Here is a 26,457-nt window from a genome sequence, read left to right on the forward strand (position 1 = left end):
GCACCTAGGCACTGATAACTACTTTTAATTCTTGCCCTCTCAATCTACACATTTGAAAGTTGAGGCCTAACGAGGTTAAATCCTAGGTTCACAATCATGTAAGTAGTCTGAGCCAGAATCAGGATTACTCACCAGGCTCAGGGATTTATTGACCTTATATCTAATTAGTTTCAAAGCCTCTGCAATCTCGATAATGGCATAAATCCTTACATCTAGGCACTATTTCACTTTTTTTTTTGTTATATCCTATAATCTTTCTCCTGGGTTATATCTGCATATTCACCATCACTAAGACATGCTGCATTGCTATCATTTTTTCATGGCTCTCTTGCTGAAGATATTGTCTCTGATCATTTTTTTTTCCAAATATAGTCTTGTCCATGAAAGATTTCTTCACATCCAGTTCTGGAATGGTCACTCCCTCTAGGTAGAGAATTCTCTATAGAAGTCTGTGTCCAGATCCTTGTCTTGACTCATTATTTTGAGAGTATGTCTACCTTGTACACACTTCAATGGCAGAAACAGCCTTATTCTTAATGTTCTGCCTGCCCCTTACACAGCCATTTAACTGATGGTCGGTACTTACAGTTGGTTCTTAATTTTTACTGTTGCATCATTGCAGTGCATACTATTCTCAGCCAAAGGGACACTGATAATTCAAGTGCATCTACCTCATTCTTCCAGACTGAGGCAAAACAAGCTTCAAGCAACAAAGCTGTGCTGGGGACCATCTGGGAAAGAACAACAGAGACATGGGTCTGGCTTGCAGTGGTCAGGAAATGAAGTGGTTTGTTCCTAGCAACGGTCCACTTTGTATTTTGGAGGCAGAGATATAAACAATGAACGACTCTGTGAAAAGCAGCTGCAGTCACAATTTCCCATATGTGCAAACTTCAGAAAGGACTCCGGTACCATATTGGGCTTCTCAGCCACACACAGGAGTGGAGTCATCACTGTCAGGGATATTGTCTTTGAATACGATGCAGAACAATGTGCCCATTTCCCACTTGCTGTGTGAGTGAAGGTAGAAGAAAAGTGGGGTAGTGTCACTGACACCAGCTGGTCAATTTTTGGCTGTTTATTAACACTCTGCAAAATCTGGATGGAAATTTCATCCTTAAATGAAAAATACAAATTTTTAAAGTTTAAGCTTTGAATTAAAGTCACACCAGTTTTATAGAGCATCCCTACCTTTGGGTTTCATTTTTTCGAGTGTTTGCTGATTGGTTGTCAAGTTGTTTGGGTTACTGCCTTCTCATCTGAACGTTTTATTGTGAAAGTGCAACATGTGAGATCTAACATGATGTATTAGGCATATAAGTAATCAGGGAAAAATGTAGTTAAGCCCATGGATTCTTTGGAAATATGCATAAATATTTACAAATTATAGAGTTAAATCCAACTTTTTTGGTAAATGAACTATATCCCTTCTTTTTTTTTTTAAATGAGAAACATCAAACCCTAGAAGGCAGTTGGACAGCAAAGCATAAAACACTGAGAAAATTGATTCACAATCTCAGTTACAAAGTTATCACACATAATTTTCATAACTCTGTCTAATACCTTTATAGATTTTCGTGTTTACAATGTATTTCCTATATTTGTAACTAATTTTGGTAAGAATTTTTATGATGAGTTTTGCAATTGTATGAGGTGATCTAAAATCAAAGCTTTCCTAAATGTTAGACACTATTCATTATATTTCTGGCTTCTTAACTTTGTTATTCATAACTGATAATACCAAATGTCCAAATAGTTGAACTTGTGACCCATTTTCCTACTCTTTCCAGAATTTGCCTCAATACACAGAAATGAAACCAGAGTTTGTCTATTTGTTAGCAGTATGGACAATAACTTATCAGTAGAAGCAACTCCTTCTAGATTTGGCTATTGATCAGAAAATGTTCATTATTCACTGCTTGGTGCATTTCGATTAAGTAATAAACTCTCCATGGAAGACATCCTTTAATTTAGAGGAGACATATTTGAAGTAATTATCTGTGGCTATTATATAAGCTTTAGTTAGCACTTCACATTAACTGATCAATCATCTAATACACTAGAGAAAATGATACAAACATTGGATAAAATAAACTTGGACAGGATGGGAAAAGAAACGTTATTTCAAGAGTATCAAGGATTATATGCACCAGTAATAAAAGGAGTTGTTTTATATAAGTCCTAAAAACTAAAGATTAAATATGATGGATAATAGTATTTTCCATTTTATAGTTGACTTAGAGTGATAATTTTGGGGACTCATTTCTACTAATAAGTGTCAGTGTGCTGGTGAGATAAACCTGCCACATTAGATGGCAGTCCTTTGCAGAAATAACAAACCACATTGTCTTATCATGCAGAGATGCCCATAAAATGATGAGTATGCAGTGATTTCTCCTGATGAATGATTAAGAGCCCTTTCCAGAGGTAAGTGCAAATTAACTGGACCACTTGATTGAATCAGCCTATTCCATAAAAATTTGTGCACAATAAACATAATTTTTTAAAGAAGGCAGCACAAATTCCTTTTTTGATGCAAATAACTAATTACTTTAGTCAATGCAGGTAAACAAACATGAACATTTATACAAAGACTCTTGGAAAATTAGAAAGGTGGGCTTTGAAGGGAGCATATAAATGGTTTTCAAGAAGTTCACAAAAAATGCACATTGTGAAAAAAACTATGCATGGATTCAATTTTATGCATCAAAATGAAACTTTTAAAATATATTTCCCTAAACTTTATGAAATACTCAAATAGAGAGATTGGTGGTGAAGGATTCCCATGAATCTGGATTTACATGATCTGTTTCATAGTCAATAGGTTCTAGAAGCAAGAACCTGGACTTATTTTCAAGAGTGACATGTTCATATCCCAGAGAACAGTGGAATGAAAAAGAAAAAAACAGTCAGTTCTCACCTACACCATTAATGTTGGGCAGAACAAAGGAATTTAGCAAATTCTCTCCTCTCTTCTGACCTAGATTAGCAATATCCATCTCTAAATGTGTCTTTTGTTGGAAGAAAATGAATTGAGAAGCGTTCATGATACTTTTGTATTCATAAGACAATCACCTGGGTCAGTCTTCTGTGACCCTCTAATGCATGGAGCTGTACCAAGAATTCCAAGCTTCTTCCAAGAATGGGATCACTTGTGTACAATGTGTAATACATCAGGTTAATCACCATTTCCATTTCCTCAAATATTGTAATTTCTATGTATTTGGAGCCTTCAAACTCCTCACTAATTATTTTGAAGTATATTATTAATTATTGTAGAATATGGTTGTCCTAGTGTGCTATAGAATATTAGAGCTACATCTCTATCTCTATATTTTGATATTCATTATCCATCCTTGCTTTATCTCTCTACCTCATACCTTTCCTAGATCCTAGTGACCTCTGTTCTACTCTTTACTTCTATATGATCAACTTTTTAAGCTTCCAAAAATGAGTGAGCACATGAGGTAGTTGACATATAATTTTCTTTACATAGTACTTTTATATTTAAAAATGTTCATTTAAGTAACATACTTCATTACTGGTAATGGAACCTTTCTTCTAGTTAGTTTGTGTATCTATCTATCTATCTATCTATATGTGCCCTTCTTAATACACATACATGTATTTTTAAAATTACTTCAATAGGTATGTAAGAGTACTGTTTTTCTCTTGGTATTTTTAATTCATGATCAGCCAATCTTCTTAAATCTGTTAGCTTTTAAAAAACATTTTATTTAAATATGTATATATACCAAGATCAATGAGGTTTTCTGTCAACTGTCATAACCACCACTTAAATTAAAAATAAAATATTATTAGTAGGCCAAAGGTCCTCAATGTCCCCCTTCCATTTCTTTTTTTAAGATGTGAAATAAGATTATATTGCCATTAATATGGATGAGTCAGTGAAGCAATATTTATAATTGTGTACCAAAATGAATCTATTAGTTACAATAACTTTTCAAATACTTCTTTTGGTATTTCTGATAGAGATGCACCAATAGTAAAACCTTGCTTTTCTTCTACAATATTTATAAATGTTTTTATTTTCCACACTTTAGTGATAATCTAAAATGCTAATGTTAATGCTAATCTGATTGTGTTTCTTAGGAGTGCCTCTCTCCCTAGTTGACCTGGGCAAGCTAGTAAGCATTAGGCTTGCTTTCTAAGTCATCATATTGATGCCAGTAATGATTTTCTAAAAGATTGAACCAATTAATAGCTGTAATTAAGGCTGAATATAATCAGTGTTTTGATACTTGGATTTTCTAATCATTTACATTTAAATTGCATGATGAAATCCATATCACCAAACAGGCATCATGAGATGGTGATAGAAGAGAAATAACTGCAAGTGAAGTCTCTAACCTTGTTCCTCAAAGGTCTTGGTAGAGACTAGCTCATCCTACATTGTTAGAGGCAAAAGACAAATGGATTTAAGATTTCTGCAGATTCAGTTGTGTGTGGGTGTGGGTGTGGGTGTGGGTGTGGGTGTGGGTGTGGGTGTGGGTGTGTGTGGTGTGAGTGTTGACAGTGACAAGGGTCAGTCTCCAGTTAATTGCAAAATAACAGATCCCATTACATGTCTCTCTTTCCCTTTCCTTTTGCTATTTCCATGTTTCCTTGTAGCCAGCATAGAAGCAGCTTGGGTGGTAATTAGGCTGTTCTTGCCCACACTGAGATTTGCTGCAGCAGGACCAGGCTATCACGTAACCCTTGCTTAGATCTCTTCTCTGGGGATCTGAAGCTAAACCCTCCTAATGGATAAGTAACAAACTCTCTTGGGAAGAGACCTTTTTCCTGCCATTACTACAGCTGAAGAATAGTTTTCATTCTGTCTTCTAACAATGACTCTTACTCAGACAACCTCTATATACAAAGGCATTGCTCACTGGGTTAGGCCTTTTCCATAAAAGTTTTCACTCTTAGCCTCTCTTAGCCCCAGATGATCTGTGAAGGATCAGGATCCTATTTCTTTGTGTTTGCTAGCATGGATCATTTTATAATAAATATAAGAATTTTTCTAGGTGACAGTCCCCGTTAACTATGTTGTCTATACTCATTAGTTTGGGAAAATCCTACAGATAAATGAGAATGGGATACAATATTCAAGGTTTTAAAAGAAAAAATCTTCTAATTAAGAATATTATATCCAATGAAGCTATCCTTTAGAGATGAAAGAGAAACAAGGTATTCCCCATATGAGCAAAAACTGAGAGAATTAATCACTACCAGACCAGCCTTACAGGAAATTCTGAAGGGAATCCTCTATTGAATAGTAAACATCATGAAAACACACAACGCTACCAAAGTCACTAACAGAGCAGTTATAATTGGTAACCAGTCAACAAAATGACAGGTGTTAATTCTTATCTATCAATACTAACCTTGATTGCAAGTTGACTTTGGGCCATCATTTGTTGCCCTTGTAGGCACATTAGCTGAGAGCTTGATAACAGCAGAACAGTGGGGTCTCAAATCAGCCCATCAAATTGGGATGCTGGCATTGCAAGCAGGCAGCTTAACCCACTGTGTCACAATGCCAGCCCTGAAATCTTTATATTTAAGGTGTCATATTACCTAGCAACTCACTAAGAGTGTATTGATAAAATGAAAATAACCTAGTGACATAAACCATAAATTAAGCTATCAAATCAGGCCCATAATAGAGGGAATTTATCTAAGAAATTAAAGAATAATTATGATACTTTAAAACTTTTGTGAAAAACTGAAAACTGAAACAACGCTGCCAAGCTTTTAATCTATGGAATTAAATGAATTTATGGAATTAAATGAATTTAAATTTAAATTTGACAGTCAGTTACAAAGTATTTACTACATCTGAATCGTGATGTCAGGTACTAGTATAGCCAAGTGTAAGAGAATGCTTTTATTTTGAGACAAGAGAAATTTTTCATTAAAGAGGAGATAGTAGATAATGGGGTGGAAGAAAATTGGCAGACTGTGTGTGTGTGTGTGTGTGTATGAAGATTGGCCTCCTCATGTCATCTCATTCAAGAGCACTGTAATTGATGGACTGTTAAAAATGGTTAAGTATTTCTCATGGGTAGCAATCCAAGGGAGATAATTCTGCTGTAGGGATATAAAAGTAAGGCCCACAGGGCATGATTTTAAAATAGTACAAAAGATGAGGTGCAGGAAAATATAGTGGCAATGTCCACGCATTGGAGTTTTTTTGCCTGATGCTGCTGAACTCTGCTTACGAGGTTTTGCTTTACAAACCTAAACATCTAAGACTTCCTTACACTGATTCCTTGCTGAAAAATAGACAATCAGAGAAGGAGGAGAAGAAGGCGGGAGACAACTGACTGAGGTGGAATTTCTTTATTTTATTGTTTGTGCCTTAGGTGGGACCATTGTAAATGCAGCACACTGAGGGTGCACGTGAGTGCTAGTGTTTGTGAATGTGGCAGTGATGCAAGCACATTCAGAGCTGGGGAAGACTGAACAATTTCAGAGAGCTGGAAGGTCATGGAGAAGCTTTAAAAAACTTATCTCCTCCCTATAAAGGAAGAATCTATTTCTCTGCAACATAGGGCTGCCATGTGTGACTGTGTGACTGTGACTAAATTTAAGGAATATTTTATAGTTCCCATTTTATTCATCCATTCAGCAACAGTCAATGCTGGCGAACAAGTCAATATCAACACTAACACCAACACATAAACTACTTTTTCCTGATTTTCTTTCTCTGGATTTTTCTTCTCAGTCTTCTTTGCTAAATATTTCCCCTCTCCTCATCTATGAAGTGTAATTTCTTCCCAACTCTGAAATGTAATATCACATTGAATATCTGTTTGGGGCTCCATTTTGTTTTTCTTCTCTCACCTTAGGTTTCTTCTGATATATTTTTCCTATTCCCATAGTTTCAGCTCTCCACTGGTCTCTGTCTCAAGGCTGTTTTGGGCGAGTTCCAACAAACCAGTAAGTAAAGAGGTTTCTTTGGCTCATGACTCTGGTGATGAATTGGAAAAGCATGATGCTGGTGTTCTGGCAAGGTCCCATTGACTGAATCACAACAAGACAGAGAAGCAGAAAGGGAATTGCCCAAGGGTAGAAGACTTCAAATTGTGAGACAGGAAACAAGAGTTCCCACTCTTGCGGGAACTAATTCTCTCCTTCTAGACCTGCCTCACTGCTGTGAGATGACATTAATCAACTCACTAGAGTAGACATCCCATGGCCCAATTGCCCTCAGGTTCAGGTGTCAGATTCTTTGTATAAGACAGGTAAATGTTATGTGCTAAAAGCTTGTAATATTTCAAAAAATTTTAGCTATATTGGAAACAACAATACTGTATTTTGTTTATTATTTTAAATTTAATATAATCCATATTTGTACTTTCTTCCCCTTAATCCTAATCTCATGTAATTTAAATAGAAATTCCTTAAGTATTTTCTGCTTTTATGAATAAAACACTTCAACTCGCCTACAAAGATGATACCTTCCGTTTGCATGAACAATCTAGACTACAATGTCATAAATTATGTCTGAATTTATTGTCAGAAATTAGTCCCTTCAAGGTGACTGATGGCTAATTTGAAAGGCAAGAGAACACTAGGAGAGGAGGCAAGGAGAGAGGGGAGAGGAGAAGAGAGAGAAAATGAGAATGAGAGTGAGAGAGAAGGATATATATATAGAGATCTTCTTCTATCCATTGGTTTACTCCCTAAATGTTGCAACAGCCCTATCTGGGCTGAAGCCAGGAACCAGGTACTTCATCTGTCTGAGTCTTTCATGTGGGGTCAGGGACTCAAGTACAAGGGCCATCATCTGCTGTATGGCTCTTTGAACTTGACAGAATAGTCACACAATAGAATGTTCCCTAAAGCCTTGTTTATTTGGGCTTAAGGAGCAGTACATGGGTTTATCAATACTCAGCCAAGATAAAGTTGTTTGAACTTCAGTCTCTCTTCCTGAAAGAATAAAATTTCTTGGTGCTGAGGTTCATTCAAGTTTAACCTGGTAAGCATACAAAAATGTTCTCTTATACTCATAGAAGTATATCTATTTATTTCAACTTTACAGAAATAAACTTGTTTGAATAGATAAACTTGTTCACATATGAAGTTACTTTTAATCATACCTGAAAGGGAAGCCAATGGGTCACTTTCAAATAAGCTCAGATGTGAAACAGACTCCTTGGCAAGTTACTGGGCCTTTCAGGGCAAAGAAATTATTTTTGTGTGCATGGATAGAGTTGAATACTGCGTTGTTTTGATTATTACATTTTTCTGAGCAGAGACTGATATCATTTTAACTGTCCAGCTACCAATGGTATCATGAAAATGGATTGTGGGTCTTAATACTGATGTTTATACTGTGTCACATACCTGGTATGGATACATGGGTAATGTTTTGAGTTTCGTGTTATATCTTAGCCCCAAATAAATGTGTGTCTTTAAAGAGAAGGAAATAATATTTCACATGTTCTTTTGAATTCCTTTATCAAGAGGCAGATGCCTCAACTTTTTAAATCTACTCCAATTTAACAGACACGCCTTTACCAATTCATCTCTGGATGCTTGGAAAGCTGCAAATGAAGTCTATTCATAGAAACACTTCATGGCCGGCGCCGTGGCTCACTAGGCTAATCCTCCGCCTAGCGGCGCCGGCACACCGGGTTCTAGTCCCGGTCGGGGCACCGGATTCTGTCCCGGTTGCCCCTCTTCCAGGCCAGCTCTCTGCTGTGGCCAGGGAGTGCAGTGGAGGATGGCCCAGGTGCTTGGGCCCTGCACCCCATGGGAGACCAGGAAAAGCACCTGGCTCCTGGCTCCTGCCATCGGATCAGCGCGGTGCGCCGGCCGCAGCGCGCCAGCCGCGGCGGCCATTGGAGAGTGAACCAACGGCAAAGGAAGACCTTTCTCTCTGTCTCTCTCTCTCACTGTCCACTCTGCCTGTCAAAAAAAAAAAAAAAAAAAAAAAAAAAAAGAAACACTTCATTAATTTTATATTTGTTCTCAGGGAGCAGATTAACAGAATTAGTTATGGCACACTCTCATTCTAAGTCCATGTGTTTCTGTTGTTTTATTTTATTTTTTCTTTTTCCATAGGTCAACATATTACTTGTGGTGTTTATCTTTGGATGTGTATGTGTCCTTTTAAATTTAATTTAAAATAATGTATTTATATATGGTGTGCAATATGATCTTGTGATATTTGTGTGCATTGCCGACGTATATGTTTTTAAAAATACATATTGTTATTTTATGTGTGAGTTTGACATGATAGTATTGTGCTATAGAACTTATTCATTTTTTTAATATCTAGGAACTGTTCATGTCTATATTGTTTCCAATTAGTGGATAATATCACTTGGTACATATTCACCACAATCACTTTCAGATTTCCTAGTTATGGACATTTGAGTTACCTCCAAGCAGCACCATTGTGAGTATGCTGGACCAGTTCCTTTAGTTTTATACATAGAGTGGGATTTCTATATCGTCACATGGACAAGAATTATTCTAGAAAAAGGCAGTTGTCAGCAGTACATGAACTTTCATGTTTCCAAGTTTCTAAATTTTATAATCTCTTGGCATTAAAAAGAATATCATAATTATTTTAATTTATTTTTCTCTGATGTTTAGTGAGGCTAATATCTCTACATATTAAAATTTTATGCTGTCAATGCTTATCATTTTTAAAATTTCTTGACTTTTTTCCTTTTATAAGAATTCATCTATATTTTCAATACTAACCCTTTGTCAGTTTTAAATATTTTCAACTATTTTCCATTAATCAGTCATTCACATTTTAACTTCATTTATGATATGTTTTTTGGCCAAAAAATTATCATGAATTTAATAAATACACATCATGTTTTCAACATGACACCTTGGTTCTTGGAGTTTTATTTAATTTCTTCCACATAGACATTTAGGAAGATATTGTTTTAAAAAACTTTTTATATGTTTTCCCTGATCGACGACAACTAACTGAGCACCAAAGGGGAAGCCTGTTGAAGTGAAATGGACACTATGAGAAACTGTGACTTGATCAGCTCTTGTTCTGACTGTTGATGTACAATGTAATACTTTATCCATTTTAGTATTTTCTCTTTGTTTTGTTCTAGTACTATTGGTTGAACTCTGTAATTAACACACAATTATTCTTAGGTGTTTAAATTTTAACTGAAAAGTGATCCCTGTTAAATATAACAGTGGGAATAGAGAGGGAGGAGATGTACAATTTGGGACATGCTCAATTGGACTTGCCCCAAATGGTGGAGTTAGAATCGTGCCAGGGGATCCCAATACAATCCCATCAAGGTGGCATGTACCAATGCCATCTCACTAGTCCAAGTGATCAATTTCAGTTCACAGTTGATCACACTGATAGGTCTAAGAGTCAAAGGGATCACACAAACAAGACCAGTGTCTGCTAATACTAACTGATAGAATCAAAAAGGGAGAGAATGATCCATCATGGGAAGCGGGATACACAGCAGACTTGTAGAATGGCAGATGCCCTAAACAGCACTCTGGCCTCATAATCAGCCCTTAAGGCATTCGGATCTGGCTGAAGAGCCCATGAGAGTATTTTAGGCATGTAAAGCCAAGACACCCTGAAAAAAAAAGAAAAAAAAGATGACCTAAATGAAAGATCTCTGTGAGTGAGATCCCAGTGGAAAGAATGGGGCCATCAAGGAAGGAGGTACCTTTCTCTGAAGGGAAGAGAGAACTTCCACTTTGACTATGACCCTGTCGGAATAAGATCGAACGCAGCAAACTCAAAAGGCTTACATAGCCTTGGCAACTCATGACAAGAGCCTAGGTGTGGGGAGCAACTCGGACTATACTAAGTTACTGGAATTAAGACTTATTCTATGCATCTGCTCTCCCACAATATGGCGCTGGGAGAGGAGGAAACAACTTCTACACAGCTGCCTCCAGTTCGACCAATAACCTGCAGGAGCTGATCCTGCTCCTGATTGGAGGAGAGCAGCGTACTCGGCGTGTGGGTAGCAGAGTTGGGATTGTTGGAAGAGGACTATAAAGGAGGAGAGAGACAACATGCACCAGGAACATCTAAGGGAAACATCCGGATAACATCTGAGCAGCCCCCGAGAGAGCCGGCCGGTGGTGTGCCGCTCGCCCGCGGAAGTGGAGAAAGTGGCAGGGGGAGCCGCCCTTCCACGGAGGTGGGAGGGTCGGCAGCCAACCTGGGAAGAACCAGCAGCAAACCCGGGAAGGGCCGAGCAGACGAAAGAACAGCGCAGGGTCCTGTGTCGTTCCTCCGCGAATGGGGGAGCGACACCTAGGGAGATTACTGACGCCATAAACAAGAGTGTCAAATTGTTAAGTCAACAACAGGAGTCACTGTGTACTTACTCCTCATGTGGAACCTGTCCTTAATGTGTTGTCCAATGTGAAGTAATGCTATAACTAGTACTGAAACAGTATTTTACACTTTGTTCTTCTGTGTGGGTGCAAACTGATGAAATCTTTACTTAATACGTACTAAATTGATCTTTTGTATATAAAGATAATTGAAAATGAATCTTGATGTGAATGGAATGGGAGAGGGAGCGGGCGATGGGAGGGGTGTGAGTGGTAGGGAAATTATGGGGGTAAGCCATTGTAATCCATTAACTGTACTTTGGAAATTTATATTTACTAAATAAAAAATAAATAAATAAAGAGAAAAAAAACTTTTTATATTTATCCTTAACATTTATGCATTATTCTCTCTTTAATTCTAATTTATAACATAATATAAGATTGAAATTTGACTTTCCTTTTCTCCTCAAACAAGCCAATTTTCCCAGCCCTTCAACTATGCAATCTATTTTTTCTCAATGATTTATAGTATAATCTTTAGCATATAGAAATATTCGATAAATAACCGGAAAAGTTGCCATACCTACATTGGCCTGTTGCTGGGAATTCTGCTCTGTTCCACTGATCCACCTATCAATGCCTGTGCTGATATCATGCTGTTTTATAATAAATGTTTTAAATAACACACCTTTGTAGTGCATCTTAACATCTCATTGGCTGAGTTCCACTTATTTGCTTTTTTTTTCAAAATTGACTCAGCTCTTTCTAGATAATTATTCTTACAGAGATATTAGTACATGTAAGTCAATGTCATCAAAATATTTAATTTTGAATGGAGTTGTAAAAAACCTGTAGATAAATTTGGGGCAAAATGATTCTCTTTGTCAGATTATATAATTTATCCATGAACACAGTATCTTTTATAAATTTATTGAACTCTTCTTGTATGTCCAAAAATTAAACTTCAAAAATCATTCATAAAGTTTTACACATTCCCTTTAGATTCATTCCTAAATCATTTTTATTTGTTTTTGTAACTTTAATTAATATTATCTGCAGCATTTTGCACCATGTTAATTTGATCAAACTAACTGTTTCCTAGAGTCCCTTTTCATGTTGTTTAGAGTTGGTGGAAAGAGGGATTGGCACACATCTGGAAGGTTGAATTCAGGAGTGGCCATCAGTTTCCAGAGGTTATTGTGCTTACATGAGTAGCAACAGACCTGGAGATGTCATTGGCTGCCAGCTTTCCCTCAGTGATGTCTGCTTCAAGTCTAGCACTTCCCAACCACTAACCCTGTTAACTCATAGAAATCCCATGCTGACCACCAGATGCTTGGCTGTGAATTTCTAGAGGTGGTAGAGACACAGTTTCCCGTACACTTTCTCAGGAAACTTCCTTTCACAATCTGATTTAAATGATGTTTTGCTTCCTTACTTCCTCCCACAGGGATTTATTGTCTAATCCTTATAATAAATCCTTATCTCATAACTCACTGATTCTACAACCTGTATTGAGCACTGACTAATATAGTACCATATTTTCTAAGGTATTTTTTTCTTGTCACTTACTATTACTGATTGCTGATTTTTTTTTTTTTTTGACAGGCAGAGTGGACAGTGAGAGAGAGAGAGAGAAAGATCTTCCTTTGCCGATGGTTCACCCTCCAATGGCCGCCACTGCCGGTGTGCTGCGGCTGGTGCACCGCGCTGATCCGATGGCAAGAGCCAGGTACTTATCCTGGTCTCCCATGGGGTGCAGGGCCCAAGTACTTGGGCCATACTCCACTGCACTCCCTGGCCACAGCAGAGAGCTGGCCTGGAAGAGGGGCAACCGGGACAGAATCTGGCGCCCCGACCGGGACTAGAACCCAGTGTGCCGGCGCTGCAAGGTGGAGGATTAGCCTAGTGAGCCGCGGTGCCGGCCCTGATTGCTAATTTTGAAATTACATTATAGTTAGAGGACTTTGTTAATCTTGAACTTTTGAAAATATTGGGTTTTTTATATGGCCCAGAGTGTGGTAGTTTTATGAACAATTCACAAGAAATCCAAAAAAGAAATTTCATATACACTTTTTATTAATATCAGATTAGTAATCATGGTATTCACATTTGTATTTTTGTTTGCCTTTAGAATCAAGACAAATATCTATTTATATCTCTAACTAAATAAATGTCCTATCACTATCTCCTAGTTGTGTTCATTTTTTAATACTTTGAGATAATATTATTAGATGCATATTCATTTAGAATAATCAAATTTTTTGATGTTACTTACTTTGCTTGGAAGAATATCCATCTCCATGTTCTAAAATATTTCCATTTTAAGTTTTCACAAAATTTTCTTTTGGTACATATTTTCATTTTTTAAGATTATTTATTTCAAAGGCAGAGTAACAGAGAGAGGGTGAGACACAGAGCAAGCAAGAGGGAGAGAGAGAGATCTCCCATCTCTTGGTTCACTGTTCAGATGACTGCAACAGTCAGCTCTGGGACAGGCCAAAGCCAGGAGCCAGGAATTCCATCCTGTTCTCCCACCAGGATAGAAGGAGCCCAAGTCTTTGGGCCATTTTCTGTTGCTTTCTCAGGTACAAAAACAGAAAGCTGGATCAGAAGCAGAGCAGCCGGAAATCAAATTGGTACTCCAATATGGCATATAGAGGACTCAAGTCTTCAGTCTGCAGATACAGGACTGGGGGAAGAGACCTTGGGGCCCTGTCTGACTCTAAATTTTGTAACAGAGGGCCTCACTCTAGGAGTCAAGTTTAAGGACTGCTTAATTTGGAGCTGGGGGAGCAGTGACTAGGCAAAACTCTTCTTCCTGCTTCTCCAATGCAACTTTTCTTATTAGTTTAAATGAACAAGGAACACACAACACAGTTTTTTATCTGTTACCCTAGTGCTTATGAAGGTGACTTGGTGGATGAGTAGCAGTCCAGTTTGTTGTACCTGTAAGGAGATGTCACTGGAGCATTTTACTCAGCTGCCATTTTGCTCCAATTATCCACAATGAACTGGTTTGTCACATTTAGGAATGGTTTCTGCAACATTATTTCTTATTTGTCATACTTTCTTTTTTTAAGCTTTATTTATTATTTGAAAGTCAGTGTTACACAGAGGGAAGAGGAGGCAGAGAGAAAGAGAGAGAGAGAAAGAGAGAGAGAGAAAGAGAAAGAGAGAGAGGTCTTCCATCCATTGATTCATTTCCCAATTGGCTGCAACAGCTGGAGCTGGGCCAATCCAAAGCCAGGAGCCAGGAGCTTCTTCCTGGTCTCCCACATGGGTGTAGGGCCCAAGGACTTGGGCCATTTCTACTGCCTTTCCTGGCCATAGCAGAGAGCTGAATCAGAAGTGGAGCAGCCAGGATTCAAATCAGCGCCCATATTGGATGCTGGCACTGCAGGCAGTGGCTTTATCCACTATGCCATAGCACCGGCCTTGCAATACTTTCAACTCATCCTTTTATTTGACTAAATCAAATGCTCTCTCACTTATTTGAAAAGAATACATTTATTTTCCAGATTATTATGATAACTTATGATTCACACCTTTTTTATCATCTTCATTAAGGAATAATTTACTAGAAAAAATACAACCATATAAGTGTACATTTTGAGGCGTTTTGACGAATTTGAACAACTGTGTGTCTATCACTACAATCAAAATATTAAGCCATCCCATCACTACAAACACTTACAATTCATTTTTACCACTTTCTCTCCCTCCCAATCTCCGTCCAGCCCATTTCTGCAAAACATTTATCTGTTTTATATCATCTAAAACTAGATTTCTATTGAGGGAAGGAGTTGGTATAAATAAAATAGGGTTTTTCTGCTTTTGTGTTTGTCTTCTTTTGCATGGAGTGCTTTGGAAATGTACCTATGTTGTGGATATGCATAGCTTGTTTCTTTTTGTAACATTCAATTGTATCAATACATCAGGATTTGTCCTGTGGATGGACATTTGGATTCTTTTGAGTATTTGATATTTATGGATAGAAGTATGGTGAATCTTCATCTATGAGTCTTTGTGTTCACATACATTTTCATTTCTCTTGGGTAAACACTGAGGAGAGAAAATTGGGGAGTCATATCAGTTTAACTGTATAAAAAACTGCAAAGTATTTACAAAGTATCTCCACCTGCATTGTATAAGCTTTGTTTTATTCCTCATTTGCTTCATATCCTCTGTCCAATTTCTGTTGTGTTGTTTGTCTTTCTACCATATAGAGATACATAAAAAGACCTTTATATATTCTCTTAAATTTTTAATACAAAGAGAACAGATTTTTGTGTATTTCATACAGTTCTAAGATGATTCCCTCTCTCTCCTACTCCCTCTCTCAATCTCCTCCTTCCTTCCTTTCTTTTTTTCTTTAATTTTTCAAAGACATATTTTAAATTCCCTCTATAATCACAGTTTTGTTTCACCACGAACAATAACATTCAACAAGTAAAAAGTGGGAAGACCACAGTTCCATAGGAAGGCTAAAAAATATAATCATATCACAAGATGTCCATTTTATTTCTATATGCAATTTTTTATATTCTACACTAACTGCCAAATATCAGGGAGAACATATGATTTTTGTCTCTTTGGAACTGACTTATTTCACTAAGTCTTACGGTTTCCAGTTGCATACATTTGTTGCAAAAGAAAAGATTTCACTCTCATTTTTTAAGTGGTTGAATAGTATTTCATAGTGTATTTATATCACATTTTTAAAATCCATTCATCTGTTGATGGACATCTGGTTTGATTCCATATCTTAGCTGTTGTCAATTAAACTACAATTAACATATGGGTACAGATAATTCTTTCATGTGCAAATTTCATTTTTTTTACAGGCAGAGTTAGACAGTGAGAGAGAGAGAGAAAGGCCTTCCTTCCTGGGTTCACCCCCCAAATGGCTGCTACGGCCAGCGTGTTGCGTCAATCTGAAGCCAGGAGCAAGGTACTTCCTCCTGGTCTCCCATGTGGGTTCAGGGCCCAAGCACTTGGGCCATCCTCCTCTGCACTCCCAGGCCACAGCAGAGAGCTGGACTGGAAGAGGAGCAACTGGGACAGAATCTGGGCCCCAAATGGGACTATAACCCAGGGTGCCGGTGCCACAGGCGGAGGATTAGCCAAGTGAGCTGCAGCACCAGCCCACTAATTTCATTTTGCTTGGGTAAATTCCTAGAAGTGGAATGGCTGGGTAATATGGTAGATCTATTTTCACATTTCTGAGGAATCTCCATACTGTTTTCCACAATGGTTGTACTAATTTACATTTCCACCTTTTATCCCTATCCTTACTAGCACTTTAATTTTTGCATCACATCCATTCTAACTGGGGTGAGGTAAAACCTCAGTGTGGTTTTTATTTGTATTTCCATTATGGCTAGTGATCCTGATAATTTTTTATGTATCTGTTGGTCATTTGAATTTCATCCTTTGAAAAATGCATGTTCACATCCTTTGCTAATTTCTTAACTAGATTGTTTGTTTTGTTGTTGTTGGGTTTCTTGAACTCTTTATAGATCCTGGATATTAATCCTTTATCAGTTGCATCGTTTGCAAATATTTTCTCCAATTCTGTTAGTAGCCTCTTCACTTTGCTGAGTGGTTCCTTTGCAGAGCAGGAGTTTCTTAGCTTCATATAATCCTACTTGTCTACTTTTGCTTTTTTTTTTTTGCCTTTTCCAAGAAGTCTTTGCCTATGCATATGTCTTTTAGTTTCTCTGATGTTTTCCTCCAGTAATTTGATTGTATCAGGTCATAGATTTAGATCCTTGATCCATTTTGAGCTGATATTTAGAAAATTTTTGCCCCTGCATATTTTTCTTCATTAAATTCACTGATGTGGATCACTTGATTCCCTATCACTTCTACTTTCTTTGTGCAAAGTGTCTCATTTCTCGGTCCCTTTAGATTCTCTATATGTGTTCTCTTCCTTTTTGCTCAAATGATGAAGCGCACACATTACTGCTTTTCCTACTTTAACAGCTTGTGGCTTGGATCTGAAGGTAGCTATTCCAGTCAATATTTGTAGTATTTTATTAAATAGCTCCTCCATTTTGTTTTCTGGCTCATCTGCATTTCCTCCCTTCTTTACAGGAATTTAAACTTGGCATTTTCTCTCAATCCAGTGCTGAATCTGTTTATTCTTTGTGTCCAAATTATATTGCTTGATTTTTGAAGAGAAAGTTAGCTTTTTTGTCAGGATTGGTCCATCTTTGGGCTGAGCTTTTTCCATTTCGTGGAGCTAAAGGGATTCCTCGTGTATCCATAAGCCTGTCATGAGCTGGTACTTGGGGAGGGGGGTGCTCTGCATGGGCATCTGTACCAGCCTCAGTTTTCACTCATTCATTAGCCTGATGACATCTGCTTGGTGCATGTTTCCCAAATCATTGCCCTTCTCATCAAGCACCTGAATAATTCATTCCTTAATTTTTCTTCCAACATTACTAAAACCAATTTCTTCTTTTTTGTCTTTTTTCTCTCATCCTGAGTGATTTCAATGTACTAAAAGCTTTTGCATGAATGAGGTAGGATGGTCTTGGGGTAGCAGCAATCAAGGACAACTGTGCTGGGTCTATCTTTTGCATCAGGTATTTACCAAAGCATCTTCTAATGCAATTATTTTCAGACTTCATGCTTTGCAGTGTCAACCACTTTAGAAGAAGAGTAGCCATCCTGCAGCATTACTTGTACTGAGATCAGTGATTTCTGAAGTCTCCTGAGTTTATTATTATAAAAGTGTAAAGCAAGGGCATGGTTTCCTACTTCTCCATTCATAGATTTAATTTTTTCACCACCATTTGGTGAGGAGACTGTCCTTGTTCCAGGGATTGATTTCAGCTTGTTTGTCAAAGATTAGTTGGTTGGTTGTAGATTCATGGATTAATTTCTGGAGTTTCTATTTTTTTCCTTTGGCCTACATGTCTATTTTTGCATTAGTACCAGGCTGTTTTAATTATAACTGCCATCTAGTATGCCTTGAAATCTGTTATGATGGATCCAGCTGTGTTTTTGTTGTTTAATATTACTTCAGCCATTCTGGGTCTCTTATATTTCCATATGAATTTTCGCATCATTTTTTCTTGATCTGAGGAGAATATCCTTGGTATTTTATTGAGATTTCATTGAATCCATATATTGCTTTGGGTAGTATGGACATTTTGGTGGTATTAATTTTTCCATCCCATGAACAAGGAAGGTTTTTCCATTTTTAGTGTCATCTTCTATTTCTTTCTTTAATGTTTTATAACTTTTATTTTAGAGATCTTTCACATCATTTGTTAAATTTATTGCAAAGTATTTAAATTATTTTGTGGCTTTTGTGAATGCTACTTATCTTTCAAATTCTTTCTCATCTATGGTATTATTTGTGCATACAAAGGCTGTTGATTTTTGTGTATTGATATTATGTTGTACAATTTACCAAGCTCTCTTATGAGTTCCAATAGTCTCTTAGTAGACTATTTTGGTACCCCTATATATAGAATTATGTCATCTGCAAGCAAGGATGATTTGACTTCCTTATTTCCAATTTGTTTTTTTTTTTTTAAAGATTATTTATTTGAAAGTCAGAGTTACATAGAAAGAGGAGAGGCAGAGAGAGAGAGAGAGAGGCCTTCTATCCATTGGTTCACTTCCCAATTGGCTGCAATGGCCAGAGCTTCACAGATCCAAAGCCAGGGGCCAGGAGCTTCTTCCTGGTCTCCCACATGGGTGCAGGGGCTCAAGGACTTAGTCCATCCTTTACTGCTTTCCCACGCCATAGCAGAGAGCCAGATCAGAAGTGGAGCAGCTGGGTCTTGAACCAGCACTCATATGGGATGCTGGTGTTTCAGGCCAGGGCGTTATCCCTCTGCGCCACAGAGCTGGGTCCCTCATTTCCAATTTGTATCTATTTGTTTTCTTCATCTTGCCTATATTGACTCTTGCTGAAACTCCCAGAACTATATTGAATAATAGTGGTGTGAATAGGCATCCTTGTGTTGTTTTGGGACTTCAGTGGAAATGCTTCCAGCTTTTCCCCATTCAGTATGATGCTGGTTATGGGTTTATAATATATTCCCTTGACTATTGAGGTATGTTCCTTTTATATCCAACTTTTTAAGATTTTCTTTTCATAATGAAAGAATTGTTATATTTTATCAAATGCTTTCATTGCACCTATTGAGATGATCATATGGTTTTTATTCTTCAATTCGTTAATGTGATATATCACACTTATTGATTTGCATATATTGAATCAATCATGTATACCTGAGGTAAATTCCACTAGACCCAGGTGACTAATCTTTCTGATGCATTGTTTGATTCATTAATTAGTATTTTGTTGAGGATATTTGCATCTATGCTCATCAGTCAATTGGTCTATAGTTCTCTTTCTTCATTGTATCTTTCCCATAATTAGTAGGAAGAAGGAAATAATTTAAATTAGAGAAGAACTATATAAAATTAAAACAAAAGAAGAACAGTGAAATGAAGAGCTGGTTTTTTGAAAAAATAAACAAAATTGATACACTATTAGCCCAACTAACCAGAAAAATGGGGGGAGTAGAAGACCCAAAATAATAAAATCAGAGATGAAAAAAGAAATGTTACAATATATACCACACAAAAATAAAAAGAATCATCAGGAATAACTACAAACAGCAATATGCCACAAACTGGAAAATCTAGAAGAAATGGTTAGATATCTGGACACATAAAATCTACCAAAAATGATTCATCAGAACATAGCCTAAATAGATCATTAACCAAGACAGAGATTGAATCAGTAATAAGGACCCTGACTACAAAGGAAAGCCCAGGACTAGATCACTTTATTGAGGAGTTGTATCAAATTTTAAAAAAAGAATTGTTTGCAATTTTCTCAAACTATTAAGAATAATTGCAAGGGAGGAGATCCTCCCAAACTCCTTCTATGTATACTGAATACACTGTTTTTAAGCAGGGTTTCCAGATAAAATACAGAGCAAACAGGTAAATTTGAACCTTAGGTAAACAATATATAATTTGTCAGTACACATGTGTTTCAAATATTACATGAGACAAACATATACGTAAAATTATTTATTTATCTAAAAATTTGAAGAGGGTGCTTTTGTTCTTGTTAAATGTATTGACCTTATTTGTAGGAAATATGTGTCGACAATGTTTGTTCCATTCTCTAGTTGGTATTCAATTTCTTAAGTGTTTTCCAAACAGAAGACATTTAAAATTTTTATTCAAATGAAGTTTATCAGCATTTTCATGCTTTTTATTTCTTATATAAGAAATATTTACCTACTCTCAGATCATAAAGATTTTGTCCTTACATTATCTTGTATGGATTCTACAGTTTTGATTTTTTCATATAAGACTACAATTCATTTTTAGTTGTGAATGGTGTAAAAAAAAGTACCTATGTTCTTTTAAAACCTATGATATTCCATAGTTATAGAACCATGTAGTGAACAGACATTTCTTTCTGCATTAAAATTTCTTGTGTCCTTTGCTTAAAGTTAATTCTGACTTGGCACTGTATTTCCATTACTTTTTATGTCTATCCTGCATATCAAGGATACTTCAAAAGGTTTGTGAGAAAACTAAATTAAATAATAAATTGACTTTGAGGTAAAAAAAATTTGAAATGCATGCACACTTGTATGTCTTTATGTTACTCTCAGAATCTATTGATGGCTACAATTTGTATTGAAATCCGATAGTTTAAGTCCTGCAAATTCATTCTTGTTTTAAACAATTGTTTTGTCTGTGCTAGGCATTTTACATGAGTTTATTCTATGTAATTAAAATATGGTTTTATTCTGGATAATTTAAACAGATGGTCTAGATTTTATCTATAATGAACTTTGATATAATCTTCAGTAGCCAAAATTGCATAAATTTTGGAAAGGTTTTTATTTTAGCCAAAGGGTAGAAACACATCTTTGGATCTTCAGGAATAAATCCTCAAAGAAGGCTTTTAAAGATATAAAATATTAGGCTTAGGATATTATATTTAGTAATTTTTAAGTTACCTGATTATTTGAAAATCAGAGTGACAGAAGTAAAGGCAGAGGGAGAGAGAGGGAAGAAGTGAGAGAGAGAGAAAGAGAGGGGTGGGAGGGAGAGAGACAGAGAGAGAAGGGAGAGAGATATATCTTCTGTCCTCTGGTTTACTCCTAAATGCCTACATGCCTACAGCAGCCAGGGCTGAACCAGGTTGAAGCCAGGAGACACTCCATCTAGTTTCTTCATGTTGGTGGCAGAAATCCAAGTAGTCGGGCCATCATCTGCTGCCTGCCAGGCACATTAGCAGGGAGCTGCATCAGAAACAGAGGCAGGATTCCATCCCAGGCACAGTGATATGGAATGTGGGCCTTGCAAGTAGCAGCTTAACCCATTGCACCATAATGCCTGCCTCATGATCTAATAATCAGCATTTCTTTTCCATTACTTAACTTTTAGTTGAAAATTTCCCTTTTTTCTTGTTTCTTAAGGTGGAAATATAAATGAATGATTTTTAGAGATTTTTTTAAATGTAATATATGCATTTAATGTAGCACTTTAACTTTATGCCATAATTTTGGTATATTTCATTTTATTTTCATGCAATTAAATTCCTTTTTAATCTTGTGATTTATTTTTTAACATTGTATAATTTTCAATAGAGCATTATTTTCAAATATTCTCTTATTGATTTCTAGTTTAATTCCCTTGTGTTCAGAAAATACATTTTGTATAGTTCCAATTTTAAAAAATGTATTCAGTAGTTTTATGGGACATAATGTGATCTGTGTACACGAATGTTCCATGTACCCTTCAAGAAATGTTTATTCTACTTCCAGAGACTGAATAATTGCCCCAGTGATATCAGGTCCTAGCCTCTCTGGCACTTGCAAATGTTACCTTATTTGGCAGAATTGTCTTTGCCAAAGTGGTTAAGTTAAGGATCTTGAGACAGGAAGATTACCTTGTTTCTGTGAGTGTAAGGTAATCACAAGAGTCACAAGTGTTCTTGCAATGCTTTATAAAGAAGTAAGAGGGAGACAGGAGAGTAAGCAAAGGAGATGTGACCTCAAAGTTCAGAGATGCGATTTATGGCTTTAAACATGGAAGATGACCATGAGCTGAGAATGTGGGAATCCCATAGAGGCTGGAAAGACAAGAAACTGATTCCTCCCTAGAGCTCTGGGGAGGAATGCAAGACTGCCCAGCACCACAATTTTAGCCCAATGAGTATTCTGACATCCGAAACTGTAAGGTAATAAGTTTATATTTGTATTTGTGGTTTGTAGTATTTATTGCCTAAGCTTATTGTAAGTTGTTATTGTAGCTTAGGGAATTAACATATATGGAGTGTATGATTTTTTTAGCAAGTTATAATTATCACTGTCTCTTTATGAATTACTAAGGAGACACTAATAATTATCCAGGTTATAGGATAGCTTTTACAATGAAGAATAATACTGAATAGAACAGAACACATCCCAACTCCAGCTACAAAATATTCCACACAAATCAATTCCCTTTGCTCTCATGTTAGGAAGCACAGCATCATTATGGAGTTATGTAAAATCAGGGTAAATGACAATTGGAATAATGCTCTACAATGATAAACCTTACAGCAGCCCCAGATGGGTGAGCAACCTGGGGTTGCTGCAATGATCTTGGCTTAGATTGATGAGGTCCTGAGCTAGAGTGATGACAAAATTAATAGAAAATGAAGGAAAAGTCCAAGAGATGTTACAGAAGAGTTGGTGAAATATTGAATGAAAGAAATAAAAGAGAGGCAAGAGCCAAGGATAACTCTCAGCAACTATGTTCCTGCCAGCATCAAATACAAAAGCAGTGTTTAAACCCAGAGAATCTGGGAAAACTAGCAAGAGAAAAAAGGTGATTGTCATCTCTGACTTTGATCTAATGTGAGAAGACTCTGTTTCTGGTCTCTGTACCATCTTTGAATTGCTCTAACTTTCTCTGATGGGCCCTTGACAGTGACTCGGTGAGATACGCTCTAGGACAGTGCTTTCAAACTGTGATCATGACCCATTAATGTCATGAAACTAAGATGAAAACAGCGTCTCAAAACATAACAGGATAAAATAATAGAGAAAATGTGTATATCAACAGTTATTGAGATAGGGATTATTTTATTTTAATTTTTATTTTATATGTGTGCTGCATGCACCCATACTGGGTTGTAATGCAAAATGTATTTCTTGTAGATCGTTGTAAAAAATGTTTGAGAAGTCTAGTATAAGAGACACAATTATTGATGTCCATTTCACACTACTGGGGAGGTAGGAACTTAGGGCAATAAAGAGATTGCAATTTTTGTTTCATTTTTCACTGCCAGAGATTGATCTTGGGTTAACAGAAGACAAATAAGCATTATAATACTCTATTAGTTGACTTTTATAAAGTAAATCCATCTTTATAATTACATATTTATGAGGTGTGCCCTTAGATAACCTTTCATTCACTTCATAGTTAATACCATTTATGGGGCTGGTGTTGTGGCATAGCAGGGAAAGCTGCCACCTGTGATGCCAGCATCCCCTATGGGTGTCAGTTCATGTCCCGGCTGCTCCAATCAATACAGCTCCTTGATGATGGCCTGGGAAAAGCAGTGGAAGTTATCCCATGTGCTTGGGCCCATGCTACCCATGTGGAGGACCTGGGAGAAGTTCCTGGCTCCTGGCTTTGGCCTGACCCAGCCCAGGCCATTGCAGCCATCTGGGGAGTGAACCAGAAGATGGACAATCTCTCTCTCTCTCTGTCTCTTCCTCTCTCTATGTAAGTCCGACTTTTAAACAAATAAATAAATCTTTTCAAAAATGCCATTTATTTAATATTCATTGGAGAGAGGCATACTTTCATGTATAATTTGGTTAATTGGTATTTGGTGGCATCCCAAGTCTTTTCATGAGCATATTTTAATCACTATAATTTCAATATTAATTCATAGTATCAGAGTCCATACTTCAGCATGGTTTTATGATAGGTATCTAGAAATTATTTATATTGAACTTTGATAAAAACATTAGTGGCCAAAATTGTGTGAAGTTTTATAAGGCTTTTTAACTTCATCTAAAGAAGAAAATATTTTTCAGTTCATTAGGAATTAATCTGTAAAATAGCTAGTTGGAGGTATATAATATGTGTAAATATGAGTTTATTAAACTTCAGAGGGCATAATATTTTCAAAAATGTTTGCTTCTTACTCTATGAATATATGGAAAGTTAATTGTAATCAACAACTCAGAAATTAGCTGCAATCATGTAAGGAGAAGTTAATTATAACAGATTTCTTTTGTAAATAGGAAAAACAATAAAACTGAAATAGAAATGAATATAGGGAAAACTTCTATTTGAATAAGAGCTTGGAACATCCAGGGTCTTTCTCAAAGCAAAATGCTTGACAAAGTATCAAATTCAAATTTTAAAGACCAAGATAAATCTTTTTTTAAAGATTTATTTTATTTATTTAGGGAAGAGATGTGCAATTCGAGACATGCTCAAGCTGACTTGCCCCAAATGGTAGAGTTAGAAACATACCAGGGGATTCCAATTCAATCCTATCAAGGTGGCATGTACCAATGCCATCTCACTAGTCCAAGTGATCACAATTGATCATAATGATAGGTCTAAGAGTCAAAGGGAGCCCATAAACAAGAATAGTGTCTGCTAATACTAGCTGATAGAATCAAAAAGGGAGAGAATGATCCAACATGGGAAGTGAGATACACAGCAGACCCATAGAATAGCAGATGTCCTAACAGCACTCTGGCCTCAGAATCAGCCCTTAAGGCATGCGGATCCAGCTGAAAAGCCCATGAGAGTATTTCAGGCATGGAAAGCCAAGACACTCTGGGGGAAAAAAAATGACCTAAATAAAAGATCTCCACGAGTGAGATCCCAGTGGAAAGAACAGGTCTTCAAAGAAGGAGGTACCTTTCTCTGAAGGGAGGAGAGAACTTCCACTCTGACTATGACCTTGTCTAAATATGATCAGAGTTGGTGAACTCAAAAAGCTTCCATAGCCTTGGCAGCTCATGACAAGAGCCTAGGGTGATTACTGATGCCCTAAACAAGAGTGTCAATTTGTTAAGTCAACAACAGGAGTCACTGTGCACTTACTCCTCATGTAGGATCTCTGTCCTTAATGTGCTGTACATTGAGATTTAATGCTATAACTAGTACTCAAACAGTATTTTTCACTTTATGTTTCTGTGTGGGAGCAAACTGTTGAAATCCTTACTTAACATATGCTAAACTGATCTTGTGTGTATAAAGAGAATTGAAAATGAATCTTGATGTGAATGGAAGGGGAGAGGGAGCGGAAAAGGGGAGGGTTGCGGGTGGGAGGGAAGTTATGGTGGGGGGGAAGCCATTGTAATCCATGTTCTGTACTTTGGAAATTTATATTCATTAAATAAAAGTTAAAAAAAATAAAAATAAAAAAAGAAAGAAACAACCAGAGAGGGGAAAGAGAGAGAGAAAGAGAGAGAAAGTCTGAACTTCCATCTGTTTGTTGACTCCCTAGATGGCTGCAATAGCCAGGGCTGGGCTGGACCAAAGCCAGGAGCCAGGAGCTTCTTCCTCCAGGTCTCTCACGTGGGTGCAGGGCCCAAGGTATTGGGCCATCTTCTGGTGCCTTCCTTGGGACATTAGCAGGGACCTGGATTGGAAGTGGAACATCTGGGACTCAAACTGGCATCCATATGGGATGCAGGTATCACAGGTGGTAGCCTCACCTGCTATACCACAATTCCAAACCCAAGATAAATATTAACAGGATAAAGTAAGATCCAAATTTTAGAATTAATTAGTACTTATTCAAGCAAACTAGAAGCAACTTGACAGTAAAACAATTCTAGCTGATTCTCTGACCCACTTTTACTTATTTTACAATTATATGAATATTTCTAAAAAGAAGAGAGGAGATAATTTTTACTTTATAAATTATGTTTTCACATACCTAGGAAGAAACTTCTATGGAGACTCTGCCTTGATTCTTGGTCACATTTGTTGCACTTTTTTTTTCCATTTCATGGGATTTAGTGTTACCAGTCTCTAACATTTCAGTTTTGAATAGAATTCAAAACAAATCAACAGACACATTGGGACATTGATTATTTTGGGCTAGTGTCAGATAAATGAATATTC

General features: G+C 36.8%; 1 long non-coding RNA gene and 1 pseudogene across 1 annotated transcript; one reads left to right on the forward strand and one right to left on the reverse strand.

The window, feature by feature from the left end:
* The first annotated feature begins 2,316 nt into the window (after positions 1-2,316).
* Positions 2,317-9,859, forward strand: LOC108177384 (uncharacterized). The gene is made up of 2 exons (XR_016233405.1): positions 2,317-2,427; positions 6,891-9,859. It is a non-coding gene; the product is annotated as an uncharacterized LOC108177384 (long non-coding RNA).
* A 7,284-nt stretch (positions 9,860-17,143) lies between these two features.
* LOC100358621 (translation initiation factor IF-3, mitochondrial pseudogene) lies at positions 17,144-17,984 on the reverse strand (annotated as a pseudogene).
* Between the last annotated feature and the right edge of the window lie 8,473 nt (positions 17,985-26,457).

The sequence above is a fragment of the Oryctolagus cuniculus genome, chromosome 5 (genome assembly GCF_051225735.1).
Source record: "Oryctolagus cuniculus isolate XC-2025 breed Fujian yellow rabbit chromosome 5, ASM5122573v1, whole genome shotgun sequence".
In the NCBI taxonomy this organism is placed as follows: Eukaryota; Metazoa; Chordata; class Mammalia; order Lagomorpha; family Leporidae; genus Oryctolagus; species Oryctolagus cuniculus.